This window comes from Tupaia chinensis, unplaced genomic scaffold (genome assembly GCF_000334495.1).
Source record: "Tupaia chinensis unplaced genomic scaffold, TupChi_1.0 Scaffold144171_1, whole genome shotgun sequence".
NCBI classification, from domain to species: Eukaryota; Metazoa; Chordata; class Mammalia; order Scandentia; family Tupaiidae; genus Tupaia; species Tupaia belangeri.
In genome coordinates this window covers 629,755-640,788 of record NW_006204027.1, presented here as the reverse complement: position 1 = coordinate 640,788, position 11,034 = coordinate 629,755, and positions in this window count along the sequence as shown.

Below are 11,034 nucleotides of genomic sequence, written 5' to 3'. Positions count from 1 at the left end.
CTGCGGACAGTGCGGGGTCGGCTGGTGCTTCGGTTGTTTGGTTTGGGTCTGTACGTGTTGGGAGGGAAGTAGGGCTGTTTATTTGGGTTTTTTGTTTGGTTGTGTGCTTTTTGGTTTTGTGTCTTTGCTCTTTTGAGAAGGAAATTATGAGACCTGCTCCTCGTTGCTCTTGGGGGAGGGGACATTGCTCTGATAAATACACCGAACGGAGGGTGCAGACGGAGAGCTTGGAGTTAAATCTGGAAGTTCTTGGGAAGTGAGAGTGACTGAGGAGGTCAAAGGCCGGTTTAGGAAGTGGACAGCTTTCCTCCCCCACACCCACCCTACTCCATCCCACAGAAGCACCCACAGGCCAGCGAAATGAAGACACAACTGACTTCACCCTTTCCACAGAGATTATTTGAACATCTGCCAAACTGGGGGCAGGAGACACAAGGTGTTTTTTGTTTTTGTTTTTTGCCACGTTCCCCCTGTGTGACCTTGGGCAAGTTACTTAACCTTTCTAAGTTGGAGATCATCATAGCCACCCTGCACCCTCATGGAGGAAGAATGGGGATCAGAATTAAAGGTGCCCTGTGAACGCCCAGGAGGTGCTAGTGAGTCATTTTGTTTTTCCCTGGTGGCTCAACAACGTGGACAGAGGCATGGTCAGCCTAGCTGCAGGTAGGGCTTCGGAGGGGCTGCAGCAGGGCATGGGCTGGGGAGGGGGCTTGATAGGTGCAGTAGGAGGAGCCTACCTTTCTGGCTCCTGGAGAGGTGGGGGAGAGTCTGAGGGGAGAGGGGTACAAGGAGAGGTGCATTGCTTGCTGTGAGCTTTGAGAAGCAGTGCAGCTCAGTTCCCCCCACTAGGGAGAGATGGGGCTGGGGGGCAAGCTTCTCTGGGAAGGAGCTCCGGGCACTTCTCTATCCAAAGGGGATGCTCACTGGCCCCCTTCCTCCTGCTGCTGCTGGGTTCCTTTCCCATCTCTCCTGCTAGCACCCGTGCCCCTGTGCAGTCCAGAGCAGGAAGGCAGGTCCGCCCCTTGCTTCCTCTGAGCCAAGTAGGATGACCCACCTACCCTCTAGAAATGAAGGCAAGCTGGCTGGGACATCTGCCACTCCACTAATCCCAAGGGCTAGTCAGGTGTCTCCTCTCTAATGCTCCATAGTTTTCTTCTGAACAGGACTCCAGGGGAAAGATCAGAGGCAAAGCTGGAAGGTGTAGGGTTGTCTCTAGAACTCTCGGAGAGCATAGACCTGGACACTAACTGGACTCGTAAAACTGACTGGCAAGCCTGCCTTCGCTAGAAAGGCCATGGGTCCAGGTACCCTCTGCGCACACTGAGGCCTGAGTTGTCAGCCCTGCTGCTGGCGATGCTCAGGGCACAGGCCTAACTGAACCACCTGGCAAGGAGGAGCCGCATGGTCCTACCTGCGGTTCAAGGTGGCTAAGAAGCCCAACACAAGAATAGACCCGGCTTAGGTGCCCTAAAATGCCTCTCCCAAAGATGGGCCCGATCCCATTTCATTTTCTGTTTGTTTTTATTTTATTTTTTCAAATTTTCTATAGAGCAAGCTAGCTTGAAGTGGAGGGGGTTAGAACAACCCCCCCCCAGGGACCAGCAGTTGGCATAATGGCTATGTTACTGGACTCCCATGTAGTCGACTGCGGTTCGAGTCCCGGACCTGGTGGCTTAAACTCACACCGGGTGCATGTGCGTGTGTGCCCAAGATCCCGAGAGAATGGAGGAGAAGGAATTGCAGCGTGGCCCTTGTCCCCTGAGGGGTGATTTCTTGTTTTCTGTTTCTCTCTGTCCTCTGTCTTTCTGGTGAGCACACGTACCCTATAGCAAAATCTTCTCAAAAAAAAAAAAAAGATAACACCCCTCCCCGCAGAGGATGGGGACATTGCAATCCCTTCTCCATCTCGGATTTTGGGCACACATGCACATGTGCCTGGTGTGTTTTTCAAACTGTTGGGTCAGGAACTTGAACCATGTAGTCAGCCATGTGGGATCAAGCTGCCTTAACCACCACACACTGGCTGGGCCCCATTTTCCATTTCTAGTTCTGTTGCTCATACTAGACAGTTCTGAGAAGAGGGATTGTATCGCATCCATCTTTGTATCCCTAGGTTCCCTGACGGTACTTGATCACTATGTATTTATTCAGCAGATTTCCTAAACCCTTGCTAGGTGCTGGATGCCAAGAATACAGAGATGAGTGTGTCTCTGAAGGCTCACACGCCCGCCTGGCCCTTGGGAAGCTTACATTCAGATAGAGAAGCAAAACTATACATATATGGGGACCAGCAGATGGTATAGTGGTTACATCGCTGGACTCACACATGGTCGACTGTGGTTCGAGTCTTAGACCCAATGGCTTGAAAATCACACCAGGTGCATGTGTGTGCTTGCCCAAGATCCTGGGAGGAGAAGGGACTGGGGCATGGCCATCCCCCTGGGGGTGATTTCTCACTTTCCCTCTCCTTGTCTCTGTTGAGTGCACACACCATAAGGCAAAAACCTCAAAAAAAATGTATATATATATATATATTTTTTTTTTGAGAGGTTTTTCGCTATAGGGCACGTGTGCTCGCCAGACAGAGACATAGAGACAGAAAGCGAGAAATCACCCCCCATGGGGGATGGCCACGCCGCAATCCCTTCTCCACCATTCTCTTGGGATCTTGGGCACGTACGCACACGCGCCCTGCGTGAATTCTAAGCCACTGGGTCCGGGACATGAACTGCAGTCGACTACGTGGGAGTCCAGCAACATAGCCATTACGCTAACTGCTGGTTCCCAAAAGTATATATATTATGAATAAATTAAGCAACTATATATTGTGATAAAGAACAAATAACAATAGAGAAGAATGAGGGTGAGATCTGCTTCAAATTAGTCAGAGAAGGTCTCTCGGCTGAGGTGGCATTTAAGTGAAATCTTGAAGGTTAATAAGATGTATTCTTGGGACCAGCAGTTGGCATAATGGCTGTGTCCCTGGGCTCCCATGTAGTTTGACCGCGGTGCAAGTCCTGGACCCAGTGGCTTAAACTCACGCCAGGCATGTGTGCGTGCGTGCCCAAGATCCCAAGCGGAGAATGAAGAAGAATGTGGTGTGGCCATCCGACCTGGGGGGTGATTTCTTGTTTTTTGTCTCTGTCTCTGTCTTTCTTGCGAGCACACGTGCCCTATAGCAAAAACCTCTCAAAAAAAAAGTATTCTTTGGGGCCAGCAAGTCGCGTGGTGGTCAAAGCGCTGGATTCCCACTTGGCTGACTGAGATGTTCAAGTCCTGAACCTGGCAGCTTGCATTCTCGCTTTCTCTGTGTCTCTCTGGTTAAAACTTTAAAAAAAAAAAAATTAATAAATAAATGAAATTATTATTAAAAAAAAAAAAAAAGTGTGTTCTTTGTTCAGTGAATGAAACAGTGTGAGCTTGGAGTCTTTCCTCTACCTGTCTAGGTCTGTTTCCTCATCTGACAAAGCGGTACATTGGTCTGAATTCCTTTTTTTTTTTTTTTTTTTTAATAAAAGGTTTTTGCCTTAGGATACGTGCACTCACCAGAGAGAGGCAGAGTCAGAGACAGTGAGAGAGAAAGTAAATCACCGCCCCCCCAGGGATGGCCACACTGCAATCCCTTCTCCATTCTCCTCCCAGGATCTCAGGCATACAGGTACACATACTGGACGTGATTTTCAAGCTACCTGGTCCGGGACTTGAACTCTGGTCGGCCATGTGGGAGTCCAGTGACGTAACAGCTACACCATCTGCTGGCTGCCTGAATTCCTTCTAAGAACCTGGATATCATCAGGACTCACCCTGGCAGAGGCAGAAAAAGGTAGGAACCAGGGATGTGGTGAAAAGGAAGCAAGGTAGGAGGGGAGAGGAGAATGTGGCAGACGGCCGGTCAGGCCCTAGTTGTAAAACATTTCTAAATGGCCTTCACGGGTGTGCGAGAGGACCCGCCTCCAGTAGCTACTGGTGGGAGAGATGGTGCAAAAGCAGGGCCAAGCCACCCCTGCAAGCATTTCCTCCTTGGCAACCATCTGGGAGAGATTTTCTCCCACTCCCGTGACTCTTGCTCCGGAGAAAGACTTTGTCTTTCCTGTCCCATGCTTGCCTGAAAAGAGTAGGAGGAGGTGGCATTAGCATCCAGTAAGGAGATGGAAATCAAAATAAATCCCAGATGACTCAAATAGAATCCAGCAGGCAGGAAAATTGATTAGACACATATGACAATGCAGGGTTCCAGTGCCACCTTGCCCTCCAGTTCTGGATCTTAGGAAATTAGGGTTCACTGCAGAAACATCCCAGGACTCCCAACTTCTGTGGCAGGTTCCCATCAGATCAGAGGTTAGGGCAATGGGGGAACCACTCCTTCCCCTGTCCCCAGATTCCCATGGCAGTAAATGCATAGCCTCTAACTGAATTATTAGGGTTAAGGAGGAAAAAGGGTGTGTGCTATTTGTTGTTGTTTTTAATAACTTATATGTGCTTCATTTTCTCCACAGCTGTGTTCATGTCTGCTATCTCCCTGTGTGTGTGTGTGAGAAAGCTCGAACGGTGGGGGAGATGACCGTGCTGCAATCCCTTTTCCATTCTCTTGGGATGTTTGGCATGCATGCACATACACCCAGTATCTTTTTCAAGCTGCTGGGTCAAACCATTCAGTCAGTCATGTGGGATCCAGCTGCATTCACTACACTAGTAGCTGGCCGTTTTTTTTTTTCTAGTTTTGCCAGCATGCGTGTGTGCTCACCAGAGGGAGACGTTAAGAGAGCTAGAAAGCACTCCTATAGCAGGGTGTACCACAATCCCTTCTCCATCTGTCCCTCCTTTTGAGATTGTGGGCATACAACATGTGCCCAGTGTATTCTTCAAGCTGCTGGGTCCGGGACTCGAACCATGCAGTCTGCCATGTAGGATCCAGCCACCTGAACCACCATATCACTGGCTGGCCCCATTTAAAAAAAAAAAAATCAGTATATTATCTTAAATATTATGTATTTTCCACTAACATGTGAGCTCCATAGAAAGATTTTTTTTTTTTTTTGGAGAGATTTTCACTGTAGGGCGCGTGTGCTCGCCAGACAGACAGAGAGAGACATAGAGACAGAAAGCGAGAAATCACCCCCCAGGGGGGATGGTCACGCCGCAATCCCTTCTCCTCCATTCTCCTCTCGGGATCTTGGGCACGCACGCACACGCGCCCGGCGTGAGTTTTAAGCCACCGGGTCTGGGACACAAACCGCGGTCGACTACGTGGGAGTCCAGCGACATAGCCATTACGCTAACTGCTGGTTCCCAAGCTTTGCTTTTTTTTTTTTAAAGATTTTTTAAAAGAATGTTTATTTAATTTTTAAAAACAATTATTTATTTTTTAATTTGACCAGACAGAGAGAGAGAAAGGGAAAGTAAGAAAGCAAGCCACCAGGTGCAGGACTCGAACCATGATTGGCCATGCAGGAATCCAGCGCCTTTAACTACCACACCACCTGCCAGTCCAAGTATTAGTTTATTTAATTTTATTTATTATTATTTGTTTTAATTAGACCAGTGAAAGACAGAGAAAGAGTGAGGAAGAAAACTGCCAGGTCCAGGACTCGAACTAATGGTTAGCCATGTGGGAGTCCAGCGCCTTAACAACCATGCCCCCCCCAAATTATTAATTTATTAATTAATTTTAATTTAGTCAGAGAGAGAGGGAAAGTGAGAAAGCAAGCCACCAGGTCCAGGACTAGAACCACGGTTATTCATGTGGGAGTCCAGTGCTTTAATCACCATGCCATCTGCCAGTCCCACCATAGGAAGGGTTTTTTTGTTTTTGTTTTTGTTTTTAAGAGATTTTGCTATAGGGCATGTGCACTCACCAGAGACAGAGACCTTCTCCATTTTCCTCTTGTGATTTTGGACACATACACACACACTCAGCATGAGTTTAAGCCACCAGGTCCAGGACTTGAACCATGGTCGACTATGTGGGAGTCCAGCAACGTAACTATTACACCACCTGCTGGTCCCCACAGGAAGATTTTATTTGCTTAGTTCATTGCTAGACCAATAGTGCCTTGAACTATAATAAATAGTTGTAGATTAATTCATTAATGTGTGTTTGAGGCCCTGTGCCAAGAACTTTATATGTATTTTCTTTCATTGGGGATCCCTGTTACACAGATGAGGAAACTGAGGACCAGAACAGTCCAAGAATTTGTTCAAGGGTAGTCTCCAAGGACTTAAATGTGAAGGACAGCGCTCAGAAAATAGGCATTGCTCATTGCCCTGAGCATGGAGAGCTTATTCATACAGAGCCATTTCTTAATCCTCTCTCACTCAGGATGGTGATGGGCTGCCCCTCAGCTTCCAGAGCTTGGTCCGGGTGCCAAAGCCAAGGTGTGCTCTCCTGTCAGACAAGAAGGTACATTCCCGAGGGCAGCTCAGCTCAGGAACTTGTGGCCAATGAGCACCTGGGATACGGGACAGCTCAGGCTTTGCAGGCCACCTGCCTCCACGCAGGATCAGCAGGGTCAGCTAATGAGCTGGGGCAATTCAGATCTGAGCTTACTCAGCAGCCCCATGGCCTTCCTGTACAACGGGCATCATTGTTACCCCTCCCCCAACCCTGGTTCCCAAACACATCAGGCTCAGCGGGAGAACAGGGCAGAAGTGCAAGGAAATGGTATGGTTCAAACTCCAATTAGGAAGAAAGTTGACCTTAGGGAAACACGTCATACACACACACACACACACACACACACACCTTCACTGAATTAAGAGTCTGGCAGTTCCCAGAGGCTAACACAGGATTAAGACAAAATAGGTTTGATACCAAATCCCCAAAACCCTTCACCCAAGGTTCTCTCCACTGATAACCATAAACTCACCTATGACTCTGGCAGGCAATATAGCCCAGTGGCACAAGCATAGCCTGTGACTTTGGGCAAGGCTCTCGGCCCTCGGCACTTTTGATTTCCTCATCTGTAACATTCAATATTGATGAAGTTTAAGTTCATTACTCTACCCAAGGTATTTTTTTTCAGGCCTGGCATTTGGTAAGCACATAAAGTGGACACCATATAAATTATGACTATTGACTAATTCTGTCCCAGCTCCTCCAATTAAACTAAGGTTAAGCCAGAAGTCATCTGGCAAAGGAAGAAGGAAAGAGCTAGAGGCCAAGTCTTCAGAGGCCCCGCCATTCCCAGGCTTCTGGATGCTCTGCCCTTCAAGGCTAAATGATGCCATCACAGAAACTCCCTGAACTGTTGACATGTCATTAGTTCAACAAATATTTATTGAAGGTCTACTCTATGTCAGGCGCTGCCTAAACTGGGCATACAAAGACAGCCAAAATCACATTAGGGACCTTACTCAATAGTGGGAAAAAACGGCAACAAACAAGTAGTTCTGTAGCTAGTGCTGTGAAGGCATGCATGGCGTACCTTAGGGACATACCACGTGGACGTTTGTTCCGTACGGCTAAGGTGCTCAGAGCATCTCCCTGGAGAGTGTGAAAGCTCCAGTTTTGATATCTGAAAGACCCTAGCGTTGTTCTGAGCAATCTTTCTGACCCTCATTCCTCATCAGAAAGACAGAAATAGTGACTGTTAAGCTCTTTGTGAGAAGTAAAATACAAGGTAACAAAAGCTCAAGTTTTCTCTACTCCCAGTGGATTAAGCAGGGACCATGGATTTGGCCAGGGAGAATGTAGCCTTGCAGATATTTTAGAATGTATTTTGGGGAGCAGGCATATAGTAATGGGGAGTTTTTCTGGGAGTAGTCTTCCCTCCCTGCCATTTGATAATGATCAGACAACATGGTTTGCTTGATGCACACCCTCAGTAGGAGAATGTTCTTGGTCAGTTGTCTCGTTCAGTTTTTTCTGGACACATATACATACTTTGGGGGTAAAGTGTGATGTTTGATTCATGCATACACTGTGTCCTGAGCAGATGAGAATAATTAGCACATACATCAGCTCAAACATTTCACATCTTGTAGTGAGCACATTCACAACCCTACTTCAAAGCATACCACACATCACTGTTTCAGCCACCTTACCCCGCAACGGAACTCCAGAACCTACTCCTATCTGTACTGGGTACCCACTGACCAACCCCTCGCCCTCCCCCACCCCTGCTTTCTGGTAACCACTGTTCTAGTTTCTGAGATAAACTTTTTTTTAGATTTTGCATCTGGGTGAGATCTTGTGCATCAGTGTCCACCTCATTTCACTTAACATGTTCTGGATTCATCCATAGTGTCACAAATGACAGGATTTCATCCTTTTCTGTGTGTAGACTCAGTGTTAAAAAGCTTGGATTGGGGAAACCAGCAGATGGCATGGTGGTTGCCTTGCTCGACTCCCATGTGGTTGACTGCAGTTTTGAGTCCTGGACCCAGCGGCTTAAAACTCACACTGGGTGTGTATGCACATGCATGCTCAAAATCCCAAGAATGGAGAAGGGATTGTAGTGTGGCCATCCTCCCTGTGGGTTATTTGCTTTCTGTGTCTGTCTCACCAGCTCTATAGCAAAGGTCTCTCTCTTTAAAAAAAAAAAAAAGAAGCTTGGATTGGGCCAACAGGTGGCATGGGGGTTAAGGCCTTGGATCTCACTTTGCGGTTTGAGTGCCACACCTGGCTTGAAAATCACACCAGGCACTTGTGCATGCATGCCCAAAATCCTGAGAATTAAGGGACTGCAGCATGGACATCCTTCCTGGGGAGATTTATTTTCTCCCTCTATCTCCAGCAAGTGCACATGCCCTATAGCAGAAACTTAAAAATAAAGGTATTGGACCAACAAGTAGCATAGTGCTTAAGGTGTTGGACTCCCATGTGGCCAACCAAGGCCTGGGTCCCAGACCTAGTGGCTTGAAACTCACACTGGGCCCATTTGGATGTGTCCAAAATCTCAAAAGGAAAATGGAGAAGGGATTGCTGTGTGGCCATCCCCTCTGGGGAGGGGGGGGGGTGATTTCTTTCTCTCTCTTGGCTATAGTGCATGCCCTATAGCAAAAATCTCAAAAACAAGTTTTGTTTACAGTGAAGGATCTTTTTGGCCGAGTATTTATATATTTTGTATATATTATGTATTTGTGTATACATTTTCTTTAACCATTCATCTAATGACACTTAAGCTGATTCCACGGCTTGGCTATTGTCAACAGTGCTGCAATAAACATGGGAGTGCATGCATCTCAACATAGATTTCACCTGCTTCAGACACATTCCCGTCCGAAAGTGGGTCTGCCAGGTCATATGATTTTACTTAACAGCTTTTTGACTGGGCCAGGGGCTTGAGGTGTGGTTGGCATGTGACTTCCAGCTTCATTCCCATGGTCTACTGACTGTGCCATACAGAATGGGCCTGATTTTAATTTTGGGGGGAACCTCCATACTGTTTTCCACAATGGCATTTACATTCCCACCAGCAGTGTTAGGGTTTCCTTTTCTCTACATCCTTGCCAACATGTTTGTTTTTTGGTAAGAGCCACTCTAACTGGAGAGATAATGCACATGACAATGTGGTCTAGGAAGAATTTGAAATTACTGAGCTGTAGTTTCTCTGTAGCTAGTGGTTAAGGGAGCAGGATCCCACATTGCCAAATCCTAGAACCAGTTGCTTGAAATACACCCAGGCACGTATGCATGTTCCCCAAATCCAGACAGGATGAAGTGGAGGAGGGATTATGTGATTCTGCTCCATTAGGGGGTGCTCTCTCTCTGTGGTCTTATGTAATCTCTAAAACTGGGCATAGGAATAAAATATTAAAACTTCTATTTATTTCACAGCCACTTTTTAATTTCTCTTTTTGTACCTTATGATTACACAATATGAGCACTGTAGTACAAGAATATAAACACATGGGGGTATTTACTTATGTGTCCAATCAGAAGAGGCAAAAAGCAGGCCGGTTGGTGGCACAGTGATTAAGGCAGCAGGATCCCACATGGCCAGCAGACTACATGGTTCAAGTTCAAGACCAGGCAGGTTGAAAAACACACCAGGTGTGCACACGCACATGAAGAATCCAGAGAAGGAGCTGTGGTGTAACTATCCCCCTGGAAAGTGCTTTCTCACTGTCATATCCTCCTAGCACATGTGCCCGCTAGCAAATAAAAAACAAAAAAGCAAAAGCAGGAGGTCACATGAAAGCTAAAGCAGGAAAACTAAGGTCAGCCCTCATTTTACCTGTCCCATATAAACTAAGAAAGTACGTATTTCTTGTTTCCTCACCACCACCACCCCGCCCCCTTTTAAAAAATTCACTACAGGGTATGTACACTTGCAGAGGGAGAGGTGGTTTTAGAAAGCACCCCTCTAGGGAAAATAGTCTGATCACCTTTTCTCCTCCATTTCTCCCTCCTTCCAGGGTTTTGGACACACGCACACAACCACTTGGCATTTCTCAAGCTGCTGGGTCTGGGACTCAAACCAGAGCGGGCTGTGTGGGATTCAGCTACCTTAACCACATCTCTGACTGGCCCAAGTATTTCTGATTTGCCAGTTAAAATCCATAGAAAAACCATACTAAATGTTCTCCCATTTAAAAACAAAGAAAGGGTGCATATTTCCACTGCTAACTTGCAGGTGCCACTATGCTAATAATCAATAGGGAGAAGTTAAGGACAAGTTCCTTAAATCCCAAACTAGTGTTTTTCCAAGTTTCTGGGAAAAAAGTGAAAGTAGGAATTAAATCCATAATGTAAACGTATGTAAAAAGCCAATTTAAGAGTCACTGAACACTAGCTAGATTAGCTTGAAAAATAAGCACAAGGGGAACCAGCAGTTAGCGTAATGGCTATGTCGCTGGACTCCCACGTAGTCGACCGTGGTTCGTGTCCCGGACCCGGTGGCTTAAAGAAACTCACGCCGGGCGCGTGTGCGTGCGTGCCCAAGATCCCGAGAGGAGAATGGAGAAGGGATTGCGGTGTGACCATCCCCCCTGGGGGGTGATTTCTCGCTTTCTGTTTCTATGTCTCTCTCTGTCTGTCTGGCAAGCGCACGCGCCCTACAGTGAAAACCTCTCAAAAAAAAAAAAAAAAAA